Source organism: Puma concolor, chromosome C2 (assembly GCF_028749965.1).
Source record: "Puma concolor isolate L17-30 chromosome C2, mPumCon1.1.hap2, whole genome shotgun sequence".
Classification (NCBI taxonomy): Eukaryota; Metazoa; Chordata; class Mammalia; order Carnivora; family Felidae; genus Puma; species Puma concolor.
This window is the reverse complement of record NC_141675.1, coordinates 17,075,697-17,103,379: the sequence shown is the minus strand read 5'-3', so window position 1 is coordinate 17,103,379 and position 27,683 is coordinate 17,075,697. Positions and strand designations below refer to the sequence as shown.

The following is a 27,683-nucleotide window of genomic DNA, read 5'->3' as shown; positions in this document are numbered from 1 at the left end:
CTGAGCTGACCTACGTACTTCCGTCTCCTCCTTCAAGTTAACTTCTAGTCTCCAAGAAAAAGTCCAGTGAAAACAAAAGTCACTCATGTCGTATTTAGCTGAGAAAGAAGGAAAGCAAGAAGATACATGAAAAAATAAATGTCGTGTTCAAAATGTCGTGGAAGTTGGATGCCGCAGATGAGTTGTTTCCCGCAGTGTGAGAGGAAGTGGGTAATGAATGTATTGAATCCGAGGCAATCATTTATGAAATGCCAAGGACGATGGGGGTAGAATCAGAAACGGCAGAAAAATTAATGTGTTATTTTCTATAAATGGGAAGGGGGAGTTTTAGCTAATAACCTTTTGGAAAATTAAGGTTATTAAAAATAATAAGCTGACTCTTCTATAGACCTTGATAGTTTTCAAAACACATTCGGAGGCATTATTTCATTTGATTCCCGTAACAACCCTAGGAGGTCTGCAGAGTGGTGTTTTTTTGTTGTTGTTGTTTTTTGGGGGGTTTTTTGTTTTTTTTTTTTTTAATTTTTTTTTTCAACGTTTATTTTATTTTTGGGACAGAGAGAGACAGAGCATGAACGGGGGAGGGGCAGAGAGAGAGGGAGACACAGAATCGGAAACAGGCTCCAGGCTCTGAGCCATCAGCCCAGAGCCTGACGCGGGGCTCGAACTCCCGGACCGCGAGATCGTGACCTGGCTGAAGTCGGACGCTTAACCGACTGTGCCACCCAGGCGCCCCTGTTTTTTGTTTTTTCAATCTTCATTGTATAGATGAGAAACTAAAATTCGGAAAGGTTAAGGACTCACTCTAGATGACACAGCTAATAAGCAGCAAAGTCAGGGCTTTAAAAATCTCAGTCCTAACTCTGGTCTGGTCAAGTACAGAGGAAACGCAAAGCCTGTGAGTTAGTTATCAGCGGGTTTATAAAAAGTGATCCACTTGACAGAGATAGAATAGCAATGTAGTTTGGAGGGCATGGGCTCACTCTGCAGCAGAAATTGCAAATCAGATGCAAATCAGACAAATTTTCTTGTCGTTGTTACTTGTTCTTTCAACATTATTTCTTTCTTTGAAAGTTCCCATCTTATGGGGATAAGGAAACCTATCTAGTTTTCAAGCATCCCTAGCGTCTAGGGCGCAAGTGAGGGACCCTCATCCTCCAATAAAACGGAGATGAACCAGACTTAGGCTGAACCTAGCTTGCAACCCGAAGAAACACGTGTGTGCCATTCATCTTGCAAGAGCCACATGTCATGTCTGGGGACAGCATGGCAGATGTGTCACTGGTACCATTCAAAACCTATCATCGGTTTGTTGGGATATGAGCTGGGATGTGTGTGCCCATTATTGGAAGCATCTGGGCTTCCTCCATGCTCTGGTATGATGTTAGCCACTATCTCTGGTTGTGTAACTTCCAAGCCTAGCTCTCTGGCCCTCCAGAAGAAGCTATGAGCTCCAGAAGATCCTGTAGTGGGTATCTCTTGCCTTTTGCCTCTCAGATCCACTCCACATCCTTCCCCTGTGCTGTATGTGTTGCACAAGGTGACCACTATAAAACTTTTTTTTTAACGTTTATTTGTGAGACAGAGAGAGAGAGACAGAGCATGAGCAGGGGAGGGGCAGAGAGAGAGGGAGACACAGAATCCGAAGCAGGCTCCAGGCTCTGAGCCGTCAGCACAGAGCCCGATGTGGGGCTCGAGCTCATAAACTGTGAGATTATGAACCGAGCTGAAGTTGGACGCTTAACTGACTGAGCCACTCAGGTGCCCCTCAAGGCGACCACTATAAAATACATTTCCCAAGCCCCTGTGTCAGCAGGTTGGTAGAGCCTAAAGTTCATGCACTTTGGGGGCTCTCTTTTATACAAATAATTGAAGATTATAAATACAGAATGATGTACAAAAAGAGTGTTTATTTTTACTGAGGAAAAAAAAATCACAACAGATTACAACTCTTAAAAATTTAGAATGAGGAAAAACAGAACAAATAAAATATTGAAAGCCAGAAAAAGAAGATCTGTTTTTATTTGCTGTCGAGATCTCTCTCTCTCACACTTTCTTCCGAGAATCTTTGGCTTTACACTCTTTGACTTTCTTTTCCTAGGAAATAATTTGCCGGAGACAGAAGCAGAAATATAATTCCATCTTCCCTCAGTATGTTGACTAGAATTCACTTTTTTATTAATGACAGTTTAGAAAAGTTTCCATTCTCAACTCCTGAGTGGTGTGGTTATGTAAATTTTTAGGATCGGTTTCCTTTGAGGGTAAGCCCCTGTCAGGCTGCTTTCCTGGAAGAGCTAGAAGAGTTTAGGGCAGTTTGGGTTTCTCATGTCGCAATCTACTGCTTTGTCGTTGGCATCCTCGCGGTGAGACATCGAGGGGAGAGCCAGGGCCAACGGCCTGGTGGACCCTCACGTTTTACCGCAGGCCATTCGGACATCCGAAACCACACTTTTCACCTATCTGAATGTCTGGTGGGACATTTAAAATTCATGAAGGAGGTGAAAAAATTCTCAGCGGGGTGGGACAGGCTGATGTGTGCAGGCATCTCCATCCTCTACGTACTCCGGGGTTCTCGGAACCCCCAGCCCTCCTGGCGACCACACTAGACTTAATTCCACACAGAAATAAGTGTGAGCCACATGCATATGTCCCACTAGACATCAACTAAATCAACTTCCCCAAACCAGCCCTTAAGCATACCCCAGACCACTCTAATGCCCCCTATTGGGAGAGGAGGTGTGGTAGAGGGGATGTCAGAGCACAGACAGCCGTCAGAACCGGGAGTTAAAATGGCATATTTTCAAGTCCTCTGTGCAGAACCATGGATACAAGTTGCTCAGGCCCTTAGGAGGCCTTGTGAGCGGTCTCTACATGGTAAGAGGCCCTTAAGCTTGAGCCTCACTAACTTCCCCCTCAGCTCCTTTCTTCCAGCCTCGTTTGGCCAAAAGGAGGCATTGGCAAGGCCTTTGTTAACATCCAGGCCTAGGATGGTAGTGGCCTCCTGCCTGTCACTGCCCCATTCAGTTTTCAGCTCTTATAAAACATTGGCGAAAAGCAACTGTCTTAAATTCATTCTCTTGGGTCACCTAGAATAGAGTTGCTTTCCCAACTGAACTCTGATCCATATTCTTTTTCTGCTTAAAAGAATATGCTCGGAAAATTTTGTCTATTTCTGAATTTGGCCTAAATATTTGGTATAAACAGATGCCTATCATCCTCAGTCAGCTTTTTAGACGTGGCACCTAGTTGAGCCCACAGGTTAATCTGAGGGCCATTATACCCATAGGTGCTTTTTGTATTTACATATTTTCTGCTCTATCTGTTGAGAGATAGGAAGTATCATTTTTCTCTGTAATTGACAGATACGTAAAAGATGACATATTGTGTTAGAAGAAAGCCTGAACTGTCGCTGAGCACAATTCAGAATCCCTGTAGGCACCAGACACAACACCCGTGATAGAACCAAACCCCTGAGCCTGGGTGGCTCAGTCGGTTAAGCGTCCAACTTCGGCTCAGGTCATGATCTCACCGTTTGTGAGCTCAAGGCCTAGGTCGGGCTCTGTGCTGACAGCCTGGAGCCCGCTTCAGATTCTGTGTCTCCCTCTTTCTCTGCCCCTCACCCGCCCTCCCTCTCTGTCTCTCTCTCTCTCTCTCTCTCTCTCTCTCTTTCTCTCTCTCAAAAATAAATCTACATTAAAAAAATTTAAAAAAAAAAGAACCAAATTCCAAAAAAATGGTACAAAGTAGTATCTGTAAATATTTTAGGCCAAGGAATCTAGTGGGATTAGAACTAGAAACGGAAAATGAAATTTTATTTCATTTGGAAAAGCGTGCCCGAGAGGAATAATGTATAATTCAGACACATCGGTAGCAGAGGAACCCAGGACGGTGCTGGTGCTAAAAGAGGAATAGAATAGTGGTGACGACCACTTTTGGTGCTGTGCTGTAGTCAGATCGTAATAATATTTTAGGACCCTAAACTGGACTGGAAATCGATGAGAGAACAGCAGATGGGATGTTGGCCATAAATGGTGAAAAGAAAAGGCAAAACAGTACAAACTGCGTTGCAGAGGACTAACCCGTACGACGATGAGATGTTGTCCTTTGTCTTTTTTCTGTATTGGAGACATTTTCAGAAATGGGACACTTTATTGTAAGGGACCGCGAAAGTCATTCAAACCCTAGAATTTGAGAAGGAATCCTAGAAACTACTTGGTTGATCCCCTCAGTGTTCAGATGAAGCAGTGAGAATCCAAGAGAGAATCGGTTCGCTTCGGGTTAGCCACATGGGCCAAACTAGGACTTCTCTTTCCCCTCAGAATTTTACTTCTGTAGGAACTTACAACTCTATAAATGCTAACTGAGAGAAAACTCATAGCTAACCATAAGGATTTGCTGATTCTAATTAGCGTAAACAAAATCCACGTTTGCAGAGATAAAAAGAATAATGCAATAATTAAAGGTATCTTGTTATAAGAGTAGCTGCTGTGTTTTGTTCTCCACTGTATCCATAGTATCTACCTTGTGTCTGACACAGAGAAGGCATTAAATGGACGTTGGATATTCATTAGCTGGATCATTGGTTGATGAGTGGATGATTAGATGGTTGGATGAGTGGGTAGGTGGGAGGGTGGATGGGTGGAAGGAAAGGTGAGTGACCTTCGGGGGGGGGTGGAATTTAATCTGTTCCCTCATTTCCTGAGGAACAACTGACCTTGGCAATTCTGGGCCACGCTATCTCAGAATGAACACAGCAATAACCACATTTTGTAATAATCCCAAACAGCAAGGATTTCGTATCAGGTAACATAATAAAGCCAGTCTCATTTTCATGATCAGTAGACTTGAGATTTCCAAGAGAGGAGCCCAAGAGTGTCAGTAGATGGATAGTAATCATTTCCCTAAAATTACAAACAAGACCTCACTATGTGTGACTAAGTGGGCGAATGCCAAATTAGTGAAGAATCTGAATTCTACAACACGATTTTATGGCTTTTAGAAACCTACAGGCAAATGGGAGTAGGCTAATAAAATATGATCTGGAAGAGATCACTGGGGGAAACGCTTCATTAATTGATAAGGATGTGTAATCATCTAAGTAGAAGAACACGTCCTGTCAACTTCAGCGTGCTTTTAGAGAGTTCCCTGTATGAAAGCATTCTCCTGGCACCTCTTTTACACTTTTAATTAGGTATGCAAACCTTTTTCTTCACACCCTCCAGCCTCTGTTTGATTATTCACAAGTTTGGGATTAGTGGAATGATTCTCAATTGGCGATGTTTTCTGGGACGCCACCGTAGATGGAAACAACCGGCATCCTGTTGAATGGTTAACTCGAGATCAGGAACATGCTTCACTCGGAAAAAGTTTCACTTGAGTGTACCTTCCCCTTACCCCCCACCCCCCACCCCGCCCCGTAAGGTTTGTCTGTCTCACTGATTAATTGTGTAATTATTAATCTTCCACGTTTTGTAAACTGATGAACAGAAAATGAGTCTGCCATTTCTTTCCCCGTTTTCTCCTCCGTATGTAGCTGAGTTCCGTCACCATCAGCACTAAATTCCATTCGGAGTTCACAGCCGTCACGATAGCTAGTGCAGTTTTAGGTTAAGCATATTTTATCCATAAATTGCTATATTTGGTTCTCGAGTTATTATTGCAGTTCCTTGGGGTACATTTAAATCCACCTTATTGTAATAGATTATGGAATATAGTGGCTAATGTGTCTAATGTAAAATAAATGACTATAATGATTTATGATGCGACACTTCAATTTTATTGAACATAAGGATCATTGTACTAAAATGGATGGTGTATTGCTGGTTTAGCATAAAATACTGAATAACATATTCAAGAAAATGAATGGCTTGGCCAGTTCATAATATTCTGCCCCTTCAGCTGAGAGGTCTTTAATAAGCAAGAGTGTCATTACACTTGAAAATGTATGTATAGGTAATCCATTATCTAGAACAATGACAGGGATCTGCTTCAGTCCTTATTAAAGAGGGGACTCTTTGGAAGAAAATGCCATTCTTTGGTCTTCCTGAAAGAATGATTTCTACCCAACCACGGGGCAACTGTAACAGTGCTTAGCAGAGTTGTAAGTGGCCCCCACATTTAAAAATTATCGCCTTAAGACTCTCTCATAACCTGTGAGACAGAGGGGAATTTCAGGAAGGTTTTGATTTTTTTTTCACCATTGTCCTCCGGCTGTATCCTTAATGTTCTTTCCGTGTCCGTTCGCCAACCTTTTGTTTTAACTCTTGCAGCTCCCGGCTCTTATAGGAACTCGAGCCCGTGTCTTTCCCCTGAACTCCATGTTTGTGTTTGATTACTGACTCATAAGGCAGATGTAAGAAGACCTGAGTGAGCTGTGAATTCTTATTAACGGTGAGACTACAGATAGTTTTCAGTGATACACTGGGCCCATGTATTTGTGTTCTCACGCCGGATAGATAAACGGAAATGCTTCTATAAAAGTTCGCAAGTTTAAATTGATGGTACAGTTCTGTCTTGCAAAAAGTGGGGGCACATGAAGCATACGGGAATTGACATGACCCTTTTCTGACTCTCTCGCCCTTGCGATCCTGTGATTCTGCCCTCTCAGCCCCATGACTCTCCTAGAACCCAGTGTGATGCCATAGGCACTTCCCACCAGAGAACCACCTCTTCATAGAATCGTCTCAACAGCCTCCATCTCCTTCACGGGAGAATAACCAGCTTTCCTCCTCCAGTGTGAGGGAACCCGAATATTTGGAAGCCAGCTGCCGCATTTTGGGTAGGGCTCCTAAGTTCATTACCTGTGCTCCCTTTCAGCGTGTGCTGAGTTCATGTCCATCCTCCAGCCCTCAGCCCAGACAAGCTTATCTGACCAGCCCATACTGAGGCGTGGTCAGGCACCACACAAGCCTGTGACTGGGGGTCTTTTCCTTATGGGCCAGAGAACTCGGGTCATTAGGATGCTAGGCATCCCCGGGGAGTTTTGGCTTTCTTCTCCTTAACAGCAGGTTTCACCACCGCCTGAAAAGGCACGGGTCCCCACGAGAAAGTGATAGGACCATGAAGCGAACACGGTGTGTGTGGAGTTCGGGAGTTTTACATTCCGGAAGTAGAACATAATGTTTACAGCGGATCCTGCATTATGTAGATTTCAGGCCTTTATTCGTTCAGGATACACTCTCGGGCTGGTTGTTGTTGTTGTTGTTATTGTTTTGAAAAGGTGACACAGCCTGAAACTATTCACTGCAGAGAGTAACGAAGGATATCTTGATTTCCTAACTGAATTTGGGAGGCTTATGGTTCTATTTCTGGAGCATCATGGATATTTTCTCTGTAGTCGTCTAAAAATGAAAGCGATAAGGACCACCTTTTTTGCTAATGGGTATGTTGCTTTTGGATCTCTTGCTACATTAATCTAGAAAAGACCAAGGCAAGGGGTGCTGAGATACTTCTGGCCCCACAGGTCTCCCGACCTCTACAGCTCGCCCATCATCTGTTCTAGCCTCAGGATTCTTTTCCACCATAAATTCTATGCTGTCATCGAAGATCATCAGCCTGTTTTTGTTTGGGGCGCCTGGGTGGCTCAGTCAGTTGGGCGTCCAACTTCCGCTCAGGTCATGATCTTACGGTCCATGGGTTCGAGCCCCGCGTCGGGCTCTGTGCTGACAGCTCAGAGCCTGGAGCCTGTTTCGGATTCTGTGTCTCCCTCTCTCTCTGACCTTCCCCCATTCATGCTCTGTCTCTCTCTGTCTCAAAAATGAATAAACGTCAAAAAAAAAATGTTTTTTTAAAGACTGTTAGGGTGTTTTCTTTTTTTCTTCATACCTTCATATTTTCTCTCAAAATATCGTAGTCAATTTAAAAGGTTCATAAGGTCTTACCGCTGCCCCAGAAGGTCTTATTTTCTCTGCATTATGCCCTCATACCAGCTTCAGTTTGAATCCCTGTCTGATCATCTTTGGGAACTATTCCTCAGTATTATGGCTACAGAAAAGGAATTTACCGAGGCCAAAACACACAGTCTAAAGATTGGCCATTAAAGGGCTTTCCTGCTCTAACTCCATTACCAATGCAGCAACCCCCCACCCACTGTTTCTAGCTCCTTCCCCATACTGTGCTACCCCCACAGTTTTGTTTTCAACTGTTCATCATGGCAAACATCTACTTTCTTCTTTCTAAATTCTTATGCTTGACTTCTTAGTGCCAAAGTAGTATTTAGAATCCAGGCTTCCACTTGTGTGGGTACACAGGTAGAATTATTGATGTTAACGTGTTTTTCAAAGTGCTAAAGGGGCTTTTTCTGAAACCTAGGATTTACATACATATTTTGACCCGAGATGGTATTTGGCTTCTCTCCCAGTGAATCCATCCAACTATTTCTTCTTTCACTCTTGAAGCATGTATTATGAGCCCAGGTAAACCCTTGATGTCCTTCACTTAATCCCTTCAGAATACTTTGATTTACGGAACAGAGGCTTTTACCTGAGACATATTGAGGTATCCACCCATCATTGATACTTAAAAGTATTTTTTTTTTTTTAATCTGTATCCTCCTTCAAATGATAAGCTATATATACTCATCAAAGGAGCTCTGGGTTTCTTTTGGGGAGTGTTGTTTTTCTAAGCATTATAGCGTCTCTGAGGAAATCTGCCTCAATCTTCAGGGCAGATCCCGCAGTCCTGGGCACAATAAGCCTGGGACAAGTTTTGGAAACGATAAAGGCAGTCAACTGCAATTATCCCAGAGTTAAGCAGGGAATTCTTCTAATAAGTTGTGTGAGACACATTTCCCCAATGGGAACTTGACCGCTTGGATAGAGCAGTAATGTATTTGCTTCCTCCAAGCCAGAGGTACCTAACTACTTGTGTCGTAAACTGCTTCCTTTTTTTTTTTTTTTTTTGGCCAAAAACACGTTAACATATCTAGGATACACTTTACAGAGACCAAATGAAGAAAAATTTTAAATTGTGCCATCAGCCGTGTGCTTCTTGAGTAAATGTGAAGATACCTTGTTCTTGGGTCAAGAGGGCTCAGCGTTAGAAAGTCCCGGCTTCTCCCCTGAATGAGCTCTGAGTTCAGTGTGATACCTTCCAAACTAAAAAACTTGTTTGGGGAGTTTGCGGACGCAGGCAGTGGGAGGATGGGTGCTACCTTGATGTAATGATTCTTAGGCTCATCTGGAAAAAGGAAAAGATGATCATAGTTAAAGGCAAAAAGTTTGTAAAAAGGGACCAAGAGGGTAAGACCTTCTTTCCATATAAAGTGCATTATAAGCAGTGGCAATTCAAACAGTGAGCCAGTGGTGTGGGAGTAGCAAGATGGGTGGGGCTGCCCTGAGTCTAGAGGTGGTCCCAAGTGCATCGGGGAGGTCAGTACATGAGCTGGCCAATCAAATGGCGAGACGGTATACTCTTTAATATGTGTTGGAAGAGAAATAAAGCAAGCTTTCTGCTCCCTTCCTTCCACCTGAGCTACACTTTAGATAAATCACGGAGGGATAAATGATGGTAATGGGAAAAAAAAAAAAAAAAAAGTTCCTACACAAAGTTCTGTAAGAAATCATGAGTGTACTTGATGCTAAAGAAGGGAGGACCTTTTCGGGAGGGACATGAAATGCAGGAGCTATAAAATAAAATATTTTATATCTGACCACAAAACAAAATTAGGTTCTCCTCAAAGGTTAAAAGACAGACAGCAAACTACTATGTCATATTTCAAAGATCTGACTTTTATACTCAGCAGAGTCATTCATTTATATATGAATATACATGCGCAGAGAGACACGTGTGTATGAATGCACAGATACCATTTTAATTTCTCCAAATAGATTCATAGTATTTATGTACTTTGGGAGGATACACACCAATTTTTTCCCCGTGCTTTTGGGGCAGTCTTTTATTGAATATACTTTTGTACTCTTATTCTTTTACTAGCGTAGCATGGATTATTTTCATAAACAAAATGAAAACCTTTGTTGGCGATGGTGTTTAACTTTGAATGACCCATAAATCGGTGCTTCTTAGTCCTTTTGGAGACAAAGACTCCATTAAGAATCAGAGGAAAACGACGGATTCCATTCCCCGATAAGGCTCAGAAGTATAGACACTCCAAATACTGCCTGAGTTATGAATCCTTGCTCGAAGTGGTTCTCCTAGAGTGGGCTAGCCACTGTTTCTGTTGCTGTACAACCTCACCCAAACATAGGGGCCGAAAACATGAACCATTTTATTGTTCATGATTCTGTGCATGAGAAATTCAGGCAGGATTCAGCCAGGTGCAGCTTGTCTCTACTTCTGTTGAGGTTGTCTGGTTATAACAGGTTATCTGTGAGGATCCAGTAAGGCTTCACGTATAGCCTGGGGCCTTGGTCCTGTGTGTCCGCTGAGGTGCTCTCCACGTAGCCTCTGTCCGATAAAGTCCCCCGTGCTGACTACATGGACGCCTGGGGCAGAAACAGAAGCCGCATGATCTTTGGAGAGCCGGACCTGGCAATCACACAGCCATCATTTTCACCACATCCGTTGGCCAGAGCAAATCACAGGGTCGGCCCAGATTCAAGGGGAGGAGAAATACACTCAACAGTCTCTTTGGACGGAGGGGTAGTGTGCTCGTCCTGCAAAAGGACTTAAGGGATGGGGTTGGGAGTGCTGTGAGCAGTTTTGGAAATACACTACCCCAGTTTGACTCTGAAAATGTGGTGCTTTTAGCCAGCGTGTGAATTTGTCCGTCTGTGACCTAACGTTCATATTCAACAAGAGTAATCTAGGGGTGACCGTAAACTGACAACAGTCACGTGCTCGATTTAAGTACCCGAGGGGGGGGTGGGGGTGGTTGTCGTCGTTGGTTGGTTGGTTTTGTGTCTGTTTTTGTTTGCAGCTTATTCAAAATGACTGTATGTCTGGAATGGAAAAGTAGATGCCATAAGTTTAATTGATATATTGTATTTCCCCCCTTTTTATATGAGATGTTTTGCCCGTAACTTTGAAAGCTTTCATTTGGGAAGTCTTCAGAAAACGTGTATTATCCTGGATAATGGAAGGTCATGCATTTTGATGCTAAACCTTCAGCCGCACACCAAGGAGAAGAACCTGGGGACAAACCAAGGGACAAAACATGAGCCAAAGCCCCACAATGGATTAATGGCAGTGATAAGACTTAAAAATGAAGGTCGGCTTGCCTGGGTGGCTCGCTTGATTAAGTGGTAGACTCTGACTTTCTGCTCAAGTCCTGATCTCATGGTTTGTGCGAGCGAGCACCACGTCGGGCTCTGCACTGGCAGCGTGGAGCCTCCTTGGAATTCTCTCTCTCCTCTCCCTCTCTCTCCCCCTCTCCCACTTTCGCACACACACACACACACACACACACACATGCATACTCTCTCAAAACAAATAAACGTTTTTGAAAAAGGTTCAATTTATGACCCCAAAGCCCAAGAGAACTTCCAGTTACACATGATACATTAAACCACAAGTTTGTTTCCCTTCCAATACACCAGTCAGACACTAGTAATTCACTTTTCAATGATACCAGACAATCAAGAATTGCTAGGCAAGGAGGAAAGCTTCTAATGTAAAATAGACTCCAAAGTAAACAAACAAAAGGGGAACTTAAAACAGAGAATAAAGGAAACAGAAGAAACAAAATTACTGCTTTGAGGTCTCTGATAAATTGAAAGATATTTTAACAAAGATCAGGAAACTGAAAAGAAGAAGCAAGAAAGAGCCTTTGTAAACAAAAAAAAAATCACTCAAGTGAGAAAAGATGTTAAACGCAAGTTTTCTTGTGGTCGCAGTTTTAGCTAAATACAAGATCCACAGACCCCGGATCACTTTTTAGTCCCCATAAGAGAATGTGAGATGGTTTTTCATCCTTATCATCACCCACCTTAAGCATATGTGAGAGAAGGTGAGGAGATTTATGAAGGAAGGACAGTAGTGAGTATTTCTCTAGAGAGAGTCAGTGTGTTCTGTGTGGCTCATTCCCCCTGGGGAAAGGAAATGAACTTTTAGAGAAGCACTCAAAGATGTCGCTACGTGTCTCCCTAAAATGCGGGAGGACAGTGATTGGTCCCTACCTGCCCCAGCAGGAGAACAGAGAAGCAAGGGTTGCAGTAAGAGCACACTCCATCCCACCAGCGCTCGAACAAATCTCTGTGTTTCCCATGGGTCACATGGGGACACTATGGAAAGGAGCAGAAATGGCATCATCCTAAAAAGGACCCCTAGATGGGCAAGATGTCCCCAATGGTCTATTGAGACAGTGGCGTAACTGAGACTATTTTTAATACCTGGAAGAGGCCCAAGTTTCTTTCAAGGGCAGGAAGAAAACACTCAAAATAATACGGTTGACAGAGTAGGGTATTAAAAAACTAATTTCCTTAATTTCCTGATTTCAGCCTTGCAAGTCCAACTTTTTTTCAACAAAGTAGGTAGGTTTGTGGTCTCAGCGTCTTTTAATGTGTTCTTACCAGATCTCTAGCTCTTGTTGTTAGCCCCTGGAGTCTCTTCTGAAACTCTGAGACAGTCTGAAAGTCAAATTAACATCCTTTAATAGAAATGAAAATATTTAATAGGTAGGCCAAATGAGATATCAAGAAACTTAAAAAAAATGTAGAATAAAAAGACAAAGGGATTATAAAATAAGAGGGAGAAATAGAAAGATTTAGATCAACCCAGAAGGCTTAACATTTGACAGGAGCTCCAGAAAGAGCAAAGAAAGCAAGGGAATGGGAGGGGGATAAAAAAGTTTCTAAGATCTGAAGGACACAAAGTTTCGGGCTGAAAGGACACAACAAATGCTTAGGTACGGTAATCAAAAAATCAATAAATACAAAGATCCACATCAAGGAACACTACTGGGATATTTCAAACTGACACATAAAAGAAGACTCAGAAAGCATTCAAAAAAGAGGAAAAAGTCATACTGAAAGCAATTGGAATCAGAAAGACATCAGTCTTTTTTAATAGACACATTAGAAGAGCGAAAACATAAAAGCAGTATTTTTTTATAATTCTGATTGGAAAAGGTTCTCAACCTAGAATTCTACACCTGCCTAAACTTTTCATCGAGGGTGGCCATTGAATAAAGACATCTTTAGGTAAGCATGGTCTCAGAATAATTTCCCTGCACACTTTCCTAATGTGATCTTCAGGGTATGGCTTTAGTCAAATGAGGCAGTTAACTCCAAACTAGAAAGGATCCGTGAAATAGAATGGCCCACACAGGAAATTAGAAGTGTAAAGCAGGGTACAGATTGGGAAAGATATGGTACCAGACAGCAAACGGCACCATGAGTCTAGAGAGAAAAGAGTTCAGGTTCGATCAAGAGAATGAAGTGCTCTGGGAAGTTCTCCAGGGTGTGAAAAGGAGTTGATATATTATCTGGTCTATTCAACTGTTGGAAAATAATACCTATAAGGGGGCATTATTTTTTAATTTTTTTTTTAATGTTTATTTATTTTTGAGACAGAGAGAGACACAGCATGAATGGGGGAGGGTCAGAGAGAGGGAGACACAGAATCTGAAACGGGCTCCAGGCTCTGAGCTGTCAGCACAGAGCCCGACGTGGGGCTCGAACTCACGGACCGCGAGATCATGACCTGAGCCGAAGTCGGCCGCTTAACCGACTGAGCTACCCAGGCGCCCCATAAGGGGGCATTTAATAGCAAATTAAGGAGGTGCCTGGATGGCTCAGTCAGTTGAGCATCTGACTCTTAATCTCGGCTCAGGTCATAATTTGATGGTTCGTGGGACCTAGCCCTGTGTTGAGCTGCATGCTGACAGTGCAGAGCCTGCTTGGGAATCTCTGTCCCTCTCTCTCCGCCCCTCCCCATCTCATGCTCTCTCTCTCTCTCTCTCTCTCTCTCTCTCTCTCTCTCTCTCTCAAGATAAATAAACAAACATTAAAAACTAAAAGAAATTTAAGGATATGCAGAAAACTGAGCAAAATTTTAAAAAAGCAACTATGAACTCATTTGTACAGGAAATGAAAAAGAATCATAGTACACTACTGGGCTCTGCAATAAAGAGTAGACAGTAAAACTTTATTAGGAATTATAAATATTCCTTATCTATCATTATAAATATACATTTAAAAATGGAATGAGGAGAATGACATAAAATCTGGATCCTCATATCTCATAAATAATATCAACATACAAAGTATAAAATCAATATGCTAAGAAATATCATTATAAAGATTTTGGCAATCTGGAGACCAGGATAAATTACTAAAGGATATTTAAGGAAAAGAGATGAGAGTTTAGGGGTATGGAGAGGGAGGGGCTAATGTTATCTTTCTTTTGTCACCAATTTTTTTTTTAATTTTTACATTATTGATTCATTCATTCATTTTTTGAGAGAGAGAGAGTGTGTGTGTGCATGAGTGAGGGAGAGGTGCAAAGGGAGAGAGAAAGAGAATTCCAAGCAAGCTCCATGTTCAGCACTGAGCCTGACACAGAGCTCAATCCCAGGACCCTGGGATCATGACCTGAGCCAAAATCAAGAGTCGGATGCTCAGCTGACTGAGCCATCCAGGCACCACATGTCACTGTTTTATTTTTTTAACAATACGTATAAGGGGCGCCTGGGTGGCTCCGTTGCTTAAGCGTCTGACTCTTGATCTCAGCTCAAGTCTTGATCTCGGGGTTGCGTGGAGGCTATTTGGGGAAAACAACAATAATATATGCGTATTCTTTTGACAAATTAAAAGGAATCAAAAAGAAGTGCATCCAACATGACTCGCTTTGACGCCATTGATTCCACATTACTTGTTGGTCACCAGTTTTTAAATGTTTTAATTTTAGTTCATTAATTTTCTTCCAAGTTTTCATTTAAGTGCAAGGTAACACGTAATGTAGTATTAGTTTCAGGAGTGGAATTTAGTGGTTCCTCCCTTACATATAGCACCCTGTCCTCATCACTCATTGAGTCTGTTCCCCTACCCACCTGCATCTATCAACCCTCAGTTTATTCTGCACCGTTAAAATTATCTTATGGTTTGCCTCCCTTATTTTTTTTCTTACCTTTGTAAAGGCAAGTCTGTTTTTACCTTATTTTATTTTTCCTTCCTTTTCCCTATGTTCCTCTGTTTTGTTTCTTAAATTCCACGTATGAGTGAAAGCATACGGTATTGGTCTTTCTCGGACTGACTTACTTGGCTTAGCATAGTACGCTGGCTCCATCCACATCGTTGCAAATGGCACGCTTTCGTTCTTTTTTGATGACTAAGAGGCCACTGTATTTACATACCACATCTTCTTTGTCCGTTCATCAGTCGATGGCCGTTGGGGCTCTCTCCATGGTCACCTTCTTTTTTCTAATCAGTGGGCGTCATGGAGGGTGTGAAAATAAGACACAACCATTTCCCTGTGAGGGTTGCTTAGGGAGGAAGACGGGAGTTGGGTGAAGTGAAGAACATGAGTCTACCTCCCCCAAGACTGGGTGGTTGCTGAGCAGCTCCTCCGTGCCTGTTTTCTCATCTGTGAGGGAACAAACCTGTGCTGTAGGTTTTGGGGGAGGATTAAGTGACCGGATAGAGAGAGTACTTCAGTACTTAGCAAATACTAAATGCTTAAGAAGCAGCGGTTATCACTGGATTTTAGCTAATTACGTACACATCATAAGATGGTAAGTGCCGTGCTAGAAAGCCATCCAAAATGCTGAGGAAGCAGAGCCCATGGTTTTTAAACACATAATTCCCTGGCGAAGGTCATTGGTAGTTACAGGGCCCCGATCATGAACTGAAAAGCTTTGCAAAAGCAATCCACCATTTGACAGGCTTCCAGAACCCAACACATACGCGTGTTTTTGCTTGGCCTCTGTCTTCCTGCATTTTGCATGTCAGGCCAGGTTTGGCACTTCATTACCTTCCCTCGGCTCCGCTGGGTCCATTCGTACAGTTGTCTCTTAAGGTTTCTGCCCCAGCATAACCGCTAACAGCATTCACCCCATCTTCTGGCTGTCAGCTGAAAGGCCACTGAGAGTTTACTTCCTGAGAGGAGAGCTGCTGAGAAGTGGATAATCCAGCCAAATAGCCAGAATCCCACATGCTTACTTTTTACAAGGGCAGGCAAGCAAATACCGAGCATGTGCCTCTAAAGTCCTTGTCTTTATGTTCTCTGCTCTGTTCTCCTCTTGAGCTGATTTTTCTCACCTACGCGGCCAGGGAACAGACCAACGGAAAGCAGAGTAGAGAATGTGAAGCTCCAAATACAGAAGTTTTGTTGGAGTGTGTGGTAATATAGCCATTCGTAAACTTTCAAAGTCAAGTTAATACATCATTCACTTGATTACTATTTAGCCAACAAACAGAGGTTTCTCAAAACATGCCAAACATGCTGTGATCTTAAGAAGAAAATAGGAAGTAAAATTATGTATTCCATATGATCTTATCTATGTAAGAAGAAAGGAAAAAAAAAAAACTGGAAGGAAATAAACCAAAATGTTAAGAGAGGTCATTCTGAGTTCAGAGATTATGAATAGTTTTTATTTCCTTCCTATTCCTTTTCTTTTTGTTTTTATTTAGGAAGTCTGTTCTTTTGTCATGAAAAAATATGTATATATGATTTAAAAATAAGTAGTAATAGCTTCAAGATAAATAACAAATTTACTTCCACAAATACCTGAATACTTATTTTCTGATATTTTGTTAGATGCTTTTAGAATTCAGTGCCCTTCGGTAATGAAATGTATTTTATTCATTTAGTATTTAGGTTAATGGTATCTTATTTTTGCCATTTTCCTCAGTTGATTTTCATCCCTTTGCAGACAAGAACCAACTGTTACACTTCTCTGTATCTTGAGTGCCTGGGCTGGTCCTCTTCTGGTATCAGGTTCTTACAAATATCCCAGCTTTGGAGAAGGAAGGAAGGAAGGAGAGTGATGTTCCCACCAACTTAAGATACTTAGGACAGGGGCGCCTGGGTGGCGCAGTCGGTTAAGCGTCCGACTTCAGCCAGGTCACGATCTCGCAGTCCGTGAGTTCGAGCCCCGCGTCGGGCTCTGGGCTGATGGCTCAGAGCCTGGAGCCTGTTTCCGATTCTGTGTCTCCCTCTCTCTCTGCCCCTCCCCCGTTCATGCTCTGTCTCTCTCTGTCCCAAAAATAAATAAACGTTGGAAAAAAAAAAATTTTAAGATACTTAGGACAAATTCCCAACAATGACATGAAGCATTGGAATATGGCCACCTCTGTCATTACTTGGAACTCCACGGAACTGTTCCTACGTTTAGTGCCAATTACCTAAAGGTTAATGTGCTGAGCAATACCAGGAGAATTGGGGTTTTCCCAGGAAATGGTCTGTAGCACATTATGTTCAGGATGAGAGAGTGTGATTGCTTGCTTGGGCGCCCCGGAGTGTCCTGTGATGCTTTTCTCCAAGTGGTGTCCTGGTCTGTGAGGCTTAAGGAGAGGAAATCAAAACGACTGGGAAATAAAGCTGGGAAGAGTATGTACATATACTCAGTAACTATTTGCAACTCACCATGGGTGCAGTGATGAACATACCCCTGCCCTCATGGAAATTACATTCCAATAGAGAAGTTCCATTGGATCCCAGTCTGTTGGAAAGGGATACCATTGACAAGCTAGACAGTGTGAAGAGAGAGCTTTAGAGCTATGTGCTAAGTGGGAAAGACAGGAATTGGAAACGCATGTCTTACTCTATTTCGTATTTGGTTTTCAGTTTAGATACGTCAACCACTGCCACCACCATCCCACACCCTACTCTCACCCATGAAAGGAAGGGAGGGAGGGAGGGAGGGAGGAAAGAGAGAGAAATTTAGAACCTGTTAACTATAAGGTTGTATGGGAAGTCATTTCATGTACCAACCAACGGTAAGAAATACATTTTTTTTCAGGCACGCGATTCTCCAAATCAGGATCCTAATCACCACCGCTATAGCTATTTTAGGAGGCATTTAGTTCTTCAGAGAGAACTCACAGCATGTATTTGCAGAGTTCCTCCACTCTGACAAAAGGCCAAATCTTGAAGGGCAAGAGGAACAGTCAGCCTCATTTCCTACACTTGCACCTTGTTCCGTGTGCTCCAGAAACTGGATTTCTTGATCCACCAGGATCCTTCCCGCTTCATGGCTTTTGCTGTTAATGTCCTCTGTGCCTGGAGACGGCTTCCACCAAATAGGCACTGGTCTTTCCTGGACACGTTGTTCACTTTCTTGTTCAGAGATCTCCTCCTTACAGAGGCCTTCCCTGACCACGCTAGCTGAGATGTCCCAGCCACCCTATATCTTGCTTAATTTTTCTTTAGAGTACTTATTCTTTACTACAATGATAAGTATGTACTTGCTTATTTATGTTTTTCCACTAAAATGTAATTGCTGTAAGTAGAGATTTCTTGTTTGTCCTCTCCCCTTCTCTATCCCCAGAGCCTAAAAGGGTAGATGATGCAGTGGGTACTCAGTAAATATTTGTTGAATGAATAAGTGGATTTATTTAATTGAATTGAGTTTACCCAGAGATAATAATTGAAAGCTCAAGAAAATGAGATCTAACAATTGTTAAGTTACCTCTATAAATAATTAACACTATATCTTTCATTCACTGAATCATAGGCTTTAAGAATAAAATCGCCATTAATGAGCACCCCCAGAACACACAGAATTTAGCAAAGTACCAAAACATAAAAGGCTTTTTGGGCCTGTTTGCTACATTTTGGTCACATGAGATGACATAACCCACATAGGATGACATAACCTATCTCCAAACCCACTCAACTCAGACTCCGCCTATTTTGCAGGAGGCATCCCGTGGGGGAGCCAGAGATAGCATCTAGAGGCTATGTTTACCAAGGGAAGGCTCTGGACTGAAGGTCCCCTGGCTATTGTCACTCTGTTTGTTTTTCATGATTGGAATCTGTAGCACTATTTGGGGGTGGGCTAGTGTCTAAATTGAATGGGTGAGGAGAAACAGAAAGACATTCTCTTTGCCACCTTTGTAGAAAAGCAGCTGGGAATATATGTACTGAATTACCCGCTATCAATTATTGATGGCTTTGGCTGGAGTCATTTACCCTCTCTGGTTACTTTGACATATGGCCAAAAGGCAACTGTCAGCCTGCCTTGTTCTTCAGCAGCCTCTTATCCATAGGAAAGTTCTTAGGAAAAACTCTACACACTGAACTCACCTTTAGAAGCTTCTGTGGATTTCTGCGGAACTCCGGACAACCTGATTATCCCTCGGAGGATAAGTCAATCATCAATTCATTTATTTCATTTCTTCCAGGAAAGTAAGGCTGACGTTCAGCAGTTTATAACAATATAGCTGTTATTAAAATAAATACTTGTAAAGAGCCATTATCCTGAGCCCTTACCACCAGAGTCACCTGGGTTTTCCCACAAGAACCCGTCGCTAGACCTTCCCCAAACCACCACTAAAGGGTTATTACCTCACAACAGGGAGCCTTCTGGAACAGTTCTGTGAGAAAATAGCTAAGGTCTGTTCTGAGTAGCAGTGCCCATTACCTTTCACATGAGAAATATTTGAGTATCTCCCTGCCTGACACTGTAAGCAATGAAACCTTCCTTTGAAAGTTCTATGTCCTTTACTTCATAACAATCCAAGCATAGCTTAACAGAGATGGAGCTCATGTAATCTGAAAATATTGATCTATTTTGAAACATCCTAAAGGAGAAGTCTCCCAGGATCTATTTCTGTTGCCTTGCCTTACCAAAACAAACCTCACACCCTTTGCCTAATTTGAGAGCATTTCCAAAGAAAGGACGTTCTGATTTTAACACGTACGCCCACAAGTGCACAGAGATCTCTCTCTCTCTGTTCCTGCACTGCCACCATGGCTGGGATAGATGAGTAAACTCTATTAGATTCCCAGGCTCCACAGTTACACTTCCAGAGTAGGTCTAAGGACTGGATCCAGCTAATAACATACACTGCAATGCTTGGCATTGCAACCTGTTCATTTTCTGCAAAAGAAGTTTGTCCTCGGTAGTTTCCACATAACGCTGTTTGAATCTCACATAACTCTGGCCACAGTTTCTGTGCTGTGATTTAGACCGTTTCTCAGAAATAAATTAATAAGATCCCCACTGTGGCGATGAGCGGCAGCTTAAGGCATGCATGAGGTCCTGAGTAGTTGAAAGGTTCCTGCACAGGCATATGAAAAACAAGATCTCAGCCCGTTAGCCGCTGGTAAGGAATGCATAAAGCAATAGAGAATGCTCGAGACCAAATGTCATTGATGTTGACGTACAGATACCCACTGACATCTTTCTTCCTCTGCATTAGAGTGTTGGGTGCTGATCTCCTCACTCATTATCCTAGGCTGATTCCAAGGGATTGTGAAGGGCCAGTGGAAGGAAAGAGGAGGAGACTTGAACTTCTGTTACCATGTTAGCAATATTCATTCCTTTGGGGAGTTCCTTGGTGAGTTGCTTTGACCTCCATGGGATAAAAGTTACCCTCCCCATTACTTGACTCCTACATTTAACCATCCCTCTAGTCTGAGTCCTGGTTCCCTCAAACTTCAAGTCCATTCTTTAGTACACAAGGGATGAGCCATTACCATCAGGTTCTTATCAGTCCTTATGCCTCTGGTTTTATTTTATAAGCAGCCTGGATATGTAAATCAATGCATTGTATGGGCAACAAAACAAAAACAACCCCATGACGTAGAAAGCAAAAAAAAAGTACTTTTTCACTCAAATATATGGTTCCCCAAAGCAGTAAAGAAATTCTTTGCCTCCCTTCAATCTTCCCGGCCTTGGCAGTCTGACTTGGCTAGACAGGTGATTAAACAAGCAAGATTTTAGGGGGAAGGTCTGTCTTGGGGAAAAGAGACAAGAAGGAGGTAGGTGAAAAGCCTAGCCGGGAATTTTAGGAGAGCTCTCACTTTGGGGAAGTTATAGACCAAATGCGAAGCAAATGAAAACCAAGTGTCAATTGGTTCAGCAAATAATTATGAAGCTGAGTAGAATTGCCACTTTGGTACCAGGTTGTCTGAGTGAGTGTAAAATCATTGTCATTAATCATTTAATATCACAATTATCGTCCATCAAATCTTCTGATATTCTTTCTATAAAGCCAAGGTGCTGAATTGTGAACTAAATAGGCATCGCCCTTGCCTCTCAATCTATTTTTCATTTGAAAGAACATAAGGACAGCAGAAACTAATGGATTGAACATGAAACGTTAGCCTTATAACTCCATTAGTTTTGTACCTGAGCGGATTAAGAGAAGGTGTTCTTGAGATCACGGATCTTTTTGTTGTTGTTCATATTGATCCTTCAGCATCTAGAACAGTACCTGGCATGAAGCAGGCCTATCTGTGGAGTGGTCAAAAGCAAGGAATAAGTACACGGGGGTACCCGTAAAGTCTGGACACAGAGGTGAATATACACGTTGTCCTCAAGAACATCTTCCTTCTGTGAAGAAGTGAAATAACATGATCTATGTTTCCGGACTTCGCGGGTCCCCTGTCGTTCGTGGAGTAGCGAGTAGGAGAAGATCATGGGACTTACGTTTTGTTCAGGGTGTGGACAGAAGGAATTTAGCACCTGTTTTCCGGTTATTCAGCATACACTTCAAGAAGTGATTTTTTTCAAGTTCTTTGAATAAGGCAAGAAGGCGTTAAAATGTTATCGGGGAAGATATTTGGCACAACCCAAATCGTCCACCTCTCCCTTTTGGTGTGACCGAGCCTCCCATTTACCTTTCAAGTCTTTGTTGAAATCAGTGGGTTCTGGAGTGGGAACGCTTGTGCCCCACCCCCCAGGAATGTTTGTCACTGTCTAGAGCTGTTTTGGGTTGTCACCGCTGGAAGAGGAGAGCTGTCAACATTTAATGGGTAGAGGCCAGGGTTGTCACTAAATACCCTATAATCTCTCACAACAAAGAATCATCCGACCCCAGATGTCGGTAGGGCCGAGGCTTAGAAAACTACAGTTTCAGTGTCATTTGGGGAAGCTTTCCCTGACAGACCTCAAACTCCGCTAACTTCCTGTAATACCTGCCAGTCACTTTTTACTTGTCTTCTGTAGTCTTGAGCATAATTATAATTAAAGACATCCTATTTGTTCCTTCCATTAAAATCCAAGCCTCCCAGAAAAAAGAAACTGGATCTCTCTCGTTCGCCACTGCGTCTTATCACAACACCTGGCCTATAGTATGACCTCAGTACACATGTGTTGAATGAAGAAATCAACAAATGGCTAATATTGGAGACTAAGCAAAATAGCTCTGTTAAGTAGAGTTGAGGTCGTAGCAATTGTCTGAAGTTGGTCAGGTCGTCCTGGATTTCTCCTCTATTTCGCTTCAAGAAAGTGATATGCTGACAGGGAAAGGTAGAACTGTTATTCACACTCCTCTGTGTATACACTTTTAATTGACAGACCTACTGTAGTATTTCAGCAGGTTAGTTCTTTGTCAGTAAAGGAACTGGGGCATCATCAACCATGACCAAAAAAAAAAAAAAAAAATCTTTGGAAGTTGAATGAGGATTGATCTTGTGGCAAAGACTCTTCCTTGGCTCCCACTGTACCCACTGAGGTTCATCTTCTCATTCTCTCTGGCAGCCATGTGACACGGCACTTGTCAGTGGGATAAAAAGGAGATGGCTTAAGACAGGGTTTCTGGAAGAACCTTGGCTTTCCTCACAAAAGGAAGAGGCAAAACTGGCCCCAGATGTCTTTCTCCCGATGAGAACCATCAACGAAATGCTTACCGTGGCAGTAGTTATTCAGTGAGAAAAGTAACCCAGCTCTGCCTAAGCCAAGCCACAGTAGTCAGGTTTTCTCTTACCTGCAGCTAAACACAGCCTGGCCCGATGACACGTTCTTTTGCCTTGGCAGTCGATCTTTCTCTGATCTTGTTAATGATGCAAGAGCAGAAACAAACATGGCAGCCGTCATGGTTTAGTCTGGGCTTGAATCTCACCACAAGCATGAGGTAAAGAAAAGAGTCTGAGGTAGCAGAAATTGTGGCATTGAAAAACTAATGGAGGAGTCCAGTCTATATTCTAGTGAGCACAGCGAAGAGAGGTGCCAGAGCTCATAGTTTAAGAGGGAAAGTGATCACATACTTATGAAACTTATGACACAGAGTGTACTTGGCTGACTTCCCATGTACGTTTTGCAGACCCCCCCTTTTTTTTTTGGTTCTGAGTGGGTGACTAAATGAGAATTTCAGATGGAGGTTTGAAGGTCCTGCATGGAATGGAAGACCTTAGTGTAAAGCAGCTACCCCACAAATTTTCATGGGTCCAGGCTTCAGAGTGCTGTTTCTTTCTGCTCCTCTGTTTTTCTCCACAAGATTGTAAGAACCTTGGAGACAGGGACCATGTCTTCTTGATCTCGATTTCTCTGCTCCCGGCAGAGTGCCAGGCCTTCCGGCCATTCTCAGCCTGTACTCTTTCCGATGATCACTTAGTTTTCTTTCTTTGGTGTTCACAGGGCATAATTCTAAAAAGAAGAGACCATTAAAGTCTGGAGGAGGAGACAGATTTCATTTTTTTTCTCTTCTCCCTTCTAATAGCAAGCAATAGTTGCTATATTTTGTGTTTCTTTTTAAAGTTTATTGATTTAATTTGTGAGAGAGAGAGAGAGAGAGAGAGAGAGAGCGTGCACTGGGGAGGGACAGAGAGAGAGGGAAAGAGAGACTCCCAAGCAGGCTCTGCCCTGTCAGTGCAGAGCCGGGAACAGGACTCCATCTCACGAACCATGAGATCATGACCTGAGCCAAAATCAAGAGTTGGACGCTTAACCCACTGAGCTACCCTGGTGCCCCAGTCGTTCCTATATTTTGAATAGAAGGTTTAGGGAAAATCCTGAAGAGGAAAAGCAATTTACTCATAAAAAAGAATATTTTGAAAAGGAAATTTTCCCAAATTCTTTTCCCCAGAACCCAGTTCTTTAAATAAATGAGTAAATAAATTTTTTTTTAGTAGGAAATACTGAGTTTTACAGTTCCTGCCTTTCTTATGCCGGTGTGTGTTATGTCTTTGGTTTGCTACTATTCCAAATCCTATTTATGTAACCCCAAAAGGTTCCAAGACAAAAAAAAAAAAAATCAGGAAATAATGATTACCTAATCGTTTGCTCACTTGTGGCAAAGTTTGGGAACTGCTGTTTTACATCATGAGGACATTAAAAGAGCATATAGAAGAAAGGCCTAAAGAGAACAGGGAAATTCACAAAATTGGAAATTCAAGCAGACAGACACAGAAGTTGGGAGACGAAGGCTTGAGTTACATGCTTGCCATAATCGTCTCTAAATATGTAGCTTAGCATAGAGACCGAAGAAAGAATGTTGGCAGAAGTTTTAAGCGAAGAATCAAGAACCTGGCAGTATATTCCAGAAACTTCCTTGGAGTAACGTGGATCGCTCCTCTAAGTGGATTGCCTCAAGGGTAATGGGATAATAAAACCCTTCATTTCTTCTTTTACATACTCATACCTGAAATGAGTTAGAAGCTCAAACGGGGTGGGGAACTTTTGAGTCAGTGGAAGAAACAAATAACATGAGAAAGCTTGGTACTTTGTGACAAAGTGATGTTCATTAATTTTTGTCTGAGTTTCTGAAAATGTTGGGCAAGTTTTCGCATTACCAAATCAGGAACAGCTAAACCTCTGAGCAGTGTCTAGGTCAGAATGCAAGTGTTTGGGTCACTTAGCAAATAAATGAAATCACTTACAGTCTGTACTATGCGTGATGACCACTGATGAGTCAGGAGTGGGCCTAGCATTCACGTGGCAGAAGGGTTGAGTTTGCTACTTGGTGGCAGATTTTAAAGTTCAAGTGAACAAACACGTGGTTTTTCCTTTTGACTGAATTTGAAAGCTCCAAGCCGGGGAACCTTAAAGCCATAAACATTTACGCAGCTTGGCAAGCTCTTCGTTATGTAAATACTTGGTGAAAACAACTTTGGTCCGTAAAGGATTAATGCTATTTGGTAAAAATCAGTTTTTGTTTGGTGTGTGTTTTGAAGCTAGCGTGGCTCCTGGTTATTCTATATGACTATAAAAGCTTTCGGGAATCAAATCCTAATCCCAACATGTTTTTCTTGTTCATTTAAACCTTTTTATATACATGTGGGAGCCAGAGAGTAAAAAGCTTTTAGGGATTAAGCTTAAACTGTTTGTCATTCTCATGCACACTCTCTGAAAAGTATGTGCCGTGTTTGTGTTTGTAAGTTAAGATACGCATTTGTGTTTTTGAAGAATTTTCTTTCTTTTCCCTTTATGCTCGTTTGATTTACAAGCGTAGACCGTCTTAAGATGGGAGGCCAGACACGATGAAGTTTGGATCGTTTGGCCTACCACCTTGTAAAAAGATCTGTGGGTGTTGATTGGCTAGGTTAGCCCAGGAGTCAAGCTTCTAAAGAGAAAAAGTGTCCTCAACCCAAAATCAGTAGTAGAAATGCCCCCAGGAGCATAAAAAGCCTCAAGAAACAGACCTCACCGGAGCTCCCTGTCTAGTGCTGTGGGAGTCAAATGTCACCTCTGGGGTATTTTTATTTTTGTTGTTTTTGTCATGAAAAAGAAGCCACTGAGGCTGCCGGGCAGAAATTCACAGTACTTTCTGCCTGGGTCCAGCAGCCATAATATTGGCCGGTTGGGTGAAACTACAAGAAATTCATCCAAGGATATTTAAACGGACTCAGGATAAACTTAATACCATTTTTTTCTTTTGGTACAGCTGCGAATGGAAGCCAATAAGCATTCGTTTCTCACAAGCTGATCACGTGTGAAATGAACTGCATCAGTTAGCTTTTGCTCTCAAAGGAACATCTCCAAAACTTTGTAGCTTAAAAAAAAAAAAATCACCATTTAATGAGTTCATGATTCTAGAAGTCTACATTTGGGGCTAGGCTCTGATGAGTGGTTCTTCTGAGCTGGGTGGGCCTGACTGATCTTAGTTAGGTTTGCTTATGCATTTGTGGCCAAACTGCTGGGTTAATTGTGGACTGTCTGGTCTAGGATGGCCAAAGCAAGGACAGCAGAGGCCTCTCTCCAGGTGGTCTCTCAGCCTGATCCTTATTCGGATAAAATGTCTCTACCTTTTCCATTTATCTATAATCTGTCCATGTCTCTCAATTCTTTTTCCGATTTCCTTAAATCTGTGTCATATTAGAACATCCCCAAGGGCAACATCCTCTAGCCTGGTTGCCCAATTTTTCTTGCGACAGGTGGTGAAGAGAAAGGCAACATTTCTTCTGATTTATTTTTAATAACTGTTAGGGTTATTTGTGGGCTGTTTTGTTTGTGTGTGTTTCTGTCACCAGCCCCAAATGCTTTCCGGAAGAAGCCACAATGCAAACAACACTAATCAGTTAGATGGTCAGATGATTAAAAATTGAGGGCTCAGTGAATTCACCTTATTACTGAATTTATTGCATTTTATTTCTACTTCCCGTTCCCTGGATGGCTCAGAGAAGCTCACCAGTTCCCGACAACACTGCCTTTAGAAACATCAACCCACGGCTAGCATGGGACACCTCTTATAAACTCTGCAACCACTGCAGAATGTGCCTTAGCTGTTCCTCACCAACTAGTCAGGAAGCTTGAAGTGACTGATTGCAGGCTCCATCAACACAGGATGTTTTGACAAAGCTGTTTGGACAAGGCTGTTTGAGGCCCCCTACGGGGCCTGCTGGCATTTGGGAGGGGACGCGGCCTAAGGCTAAGGGTGGAGGTTTGAAAGCAGTCACTCACCTCTCCTCAAACAATCAATATTCAGATGCTTGCGGAGCACCTACCCGGGAGGAGTCATTGGTGAGCAAAATGGATGCCGGGCTCTGCCCTGGTGCGGCTGGAGTCACGTTGGTGAGAGAATGGTTCACTAGCAATCTTCCAAAGAGGAATAAGCGGAAACAATTGTTGTGAAGAGAAAGCTTTGGGGATGCACGGTTTGAGGACGGGGAAGAATGTTGAATATTGTGGCTGTTGAGAAGGAAAGAGCAAGATTGACCAGGAAGATATACCAGATTACCAGATGGCGAAAGGGACACCTTGCAGCTACCGTGCTATTTTCCCCCCGGAGGGCTTGGCTGCTCGGGTGCAGAGCATGGGAAATTAGACAGTGGGATATGTCCATGGCCAGATTCACGCTCCCTCATCTGACGAATTTACCAAGGCACAAGGGAGTTGAAGGCGTAGGCAGAAAAGTTCTGAAATGACGAAACATGGAATATAAGCTGAATAATGTGAGTGAAAAATGATGAGATGTTCCCCCCAGCCTCTAAGGGCAGCTTGACCAACCATCTTAAGCCTGTGAGGAGGTAAAGAGTTGGCTGGAGTAACCGTTCCATCTAAAGGCAGTCATTGCCACTCACCTGAGAGTGATATTTGGTGGTATCCTAAACAAAATTATCGATGATAGGTAACAAAGATTATTGTCTATAGACATACTTAGTATAAAGCTTAATTTATGGACGTGTGTCCATTTGTTGCCTGCAAGACGCGTGGCAAACTCGATTAATAGCACTGGTGATGTTGTAAGAGACTCTTCTCAGGAAAGATCTGCCTCCTTTGGCCTTTCTGTCAACTAGTCTATGAGGACACTACTGGCCCTATCTTCCCAGAATCTGTGCGGGTCCTCTGATTAATACAATTTTCATGGGATTCATGGGGTGAAAGACCACATTTAGGCTGTCACCTTATAACAACAGGGGGTGGGGTCCAATGGGTATTCCAGAGGTTAAATCTTCCTAGA

The 27,683-nt window shown here is 42.6% G+C and overlaps 1 protein-coding gene and 1 long non-coding RNA gene across 7 annotated transcripts in view; one reads left to right on the top strand and one right to left on the bottom strand.

Moving 5' to 3' along the window:
- Nucleotides 1-27,683, top strand: part of RARB (retinoic acid receptor beta) — a 771,365-nt gene that overhangs the window by 498,965 nt on the left and 244,717 nt on the right. The gene's annotated exons all lie outside the window — the stretch shown is intronic.
- Nucleotides 9,796-15,339, bottom strand: LOC147577120 (uncharacterized). Its single transcript, XR_015255750.1, has 3 exons — nucleotides 15,156-15,339; nucleotides 10,785-10,898; nucleotides 9,796-10,442 (listed from the first exon to the last, which is right to left on the bottom strand). It is a non-coding gene; the product is annotated as an uncharacterized LOC147577120 (long non-coding RNA).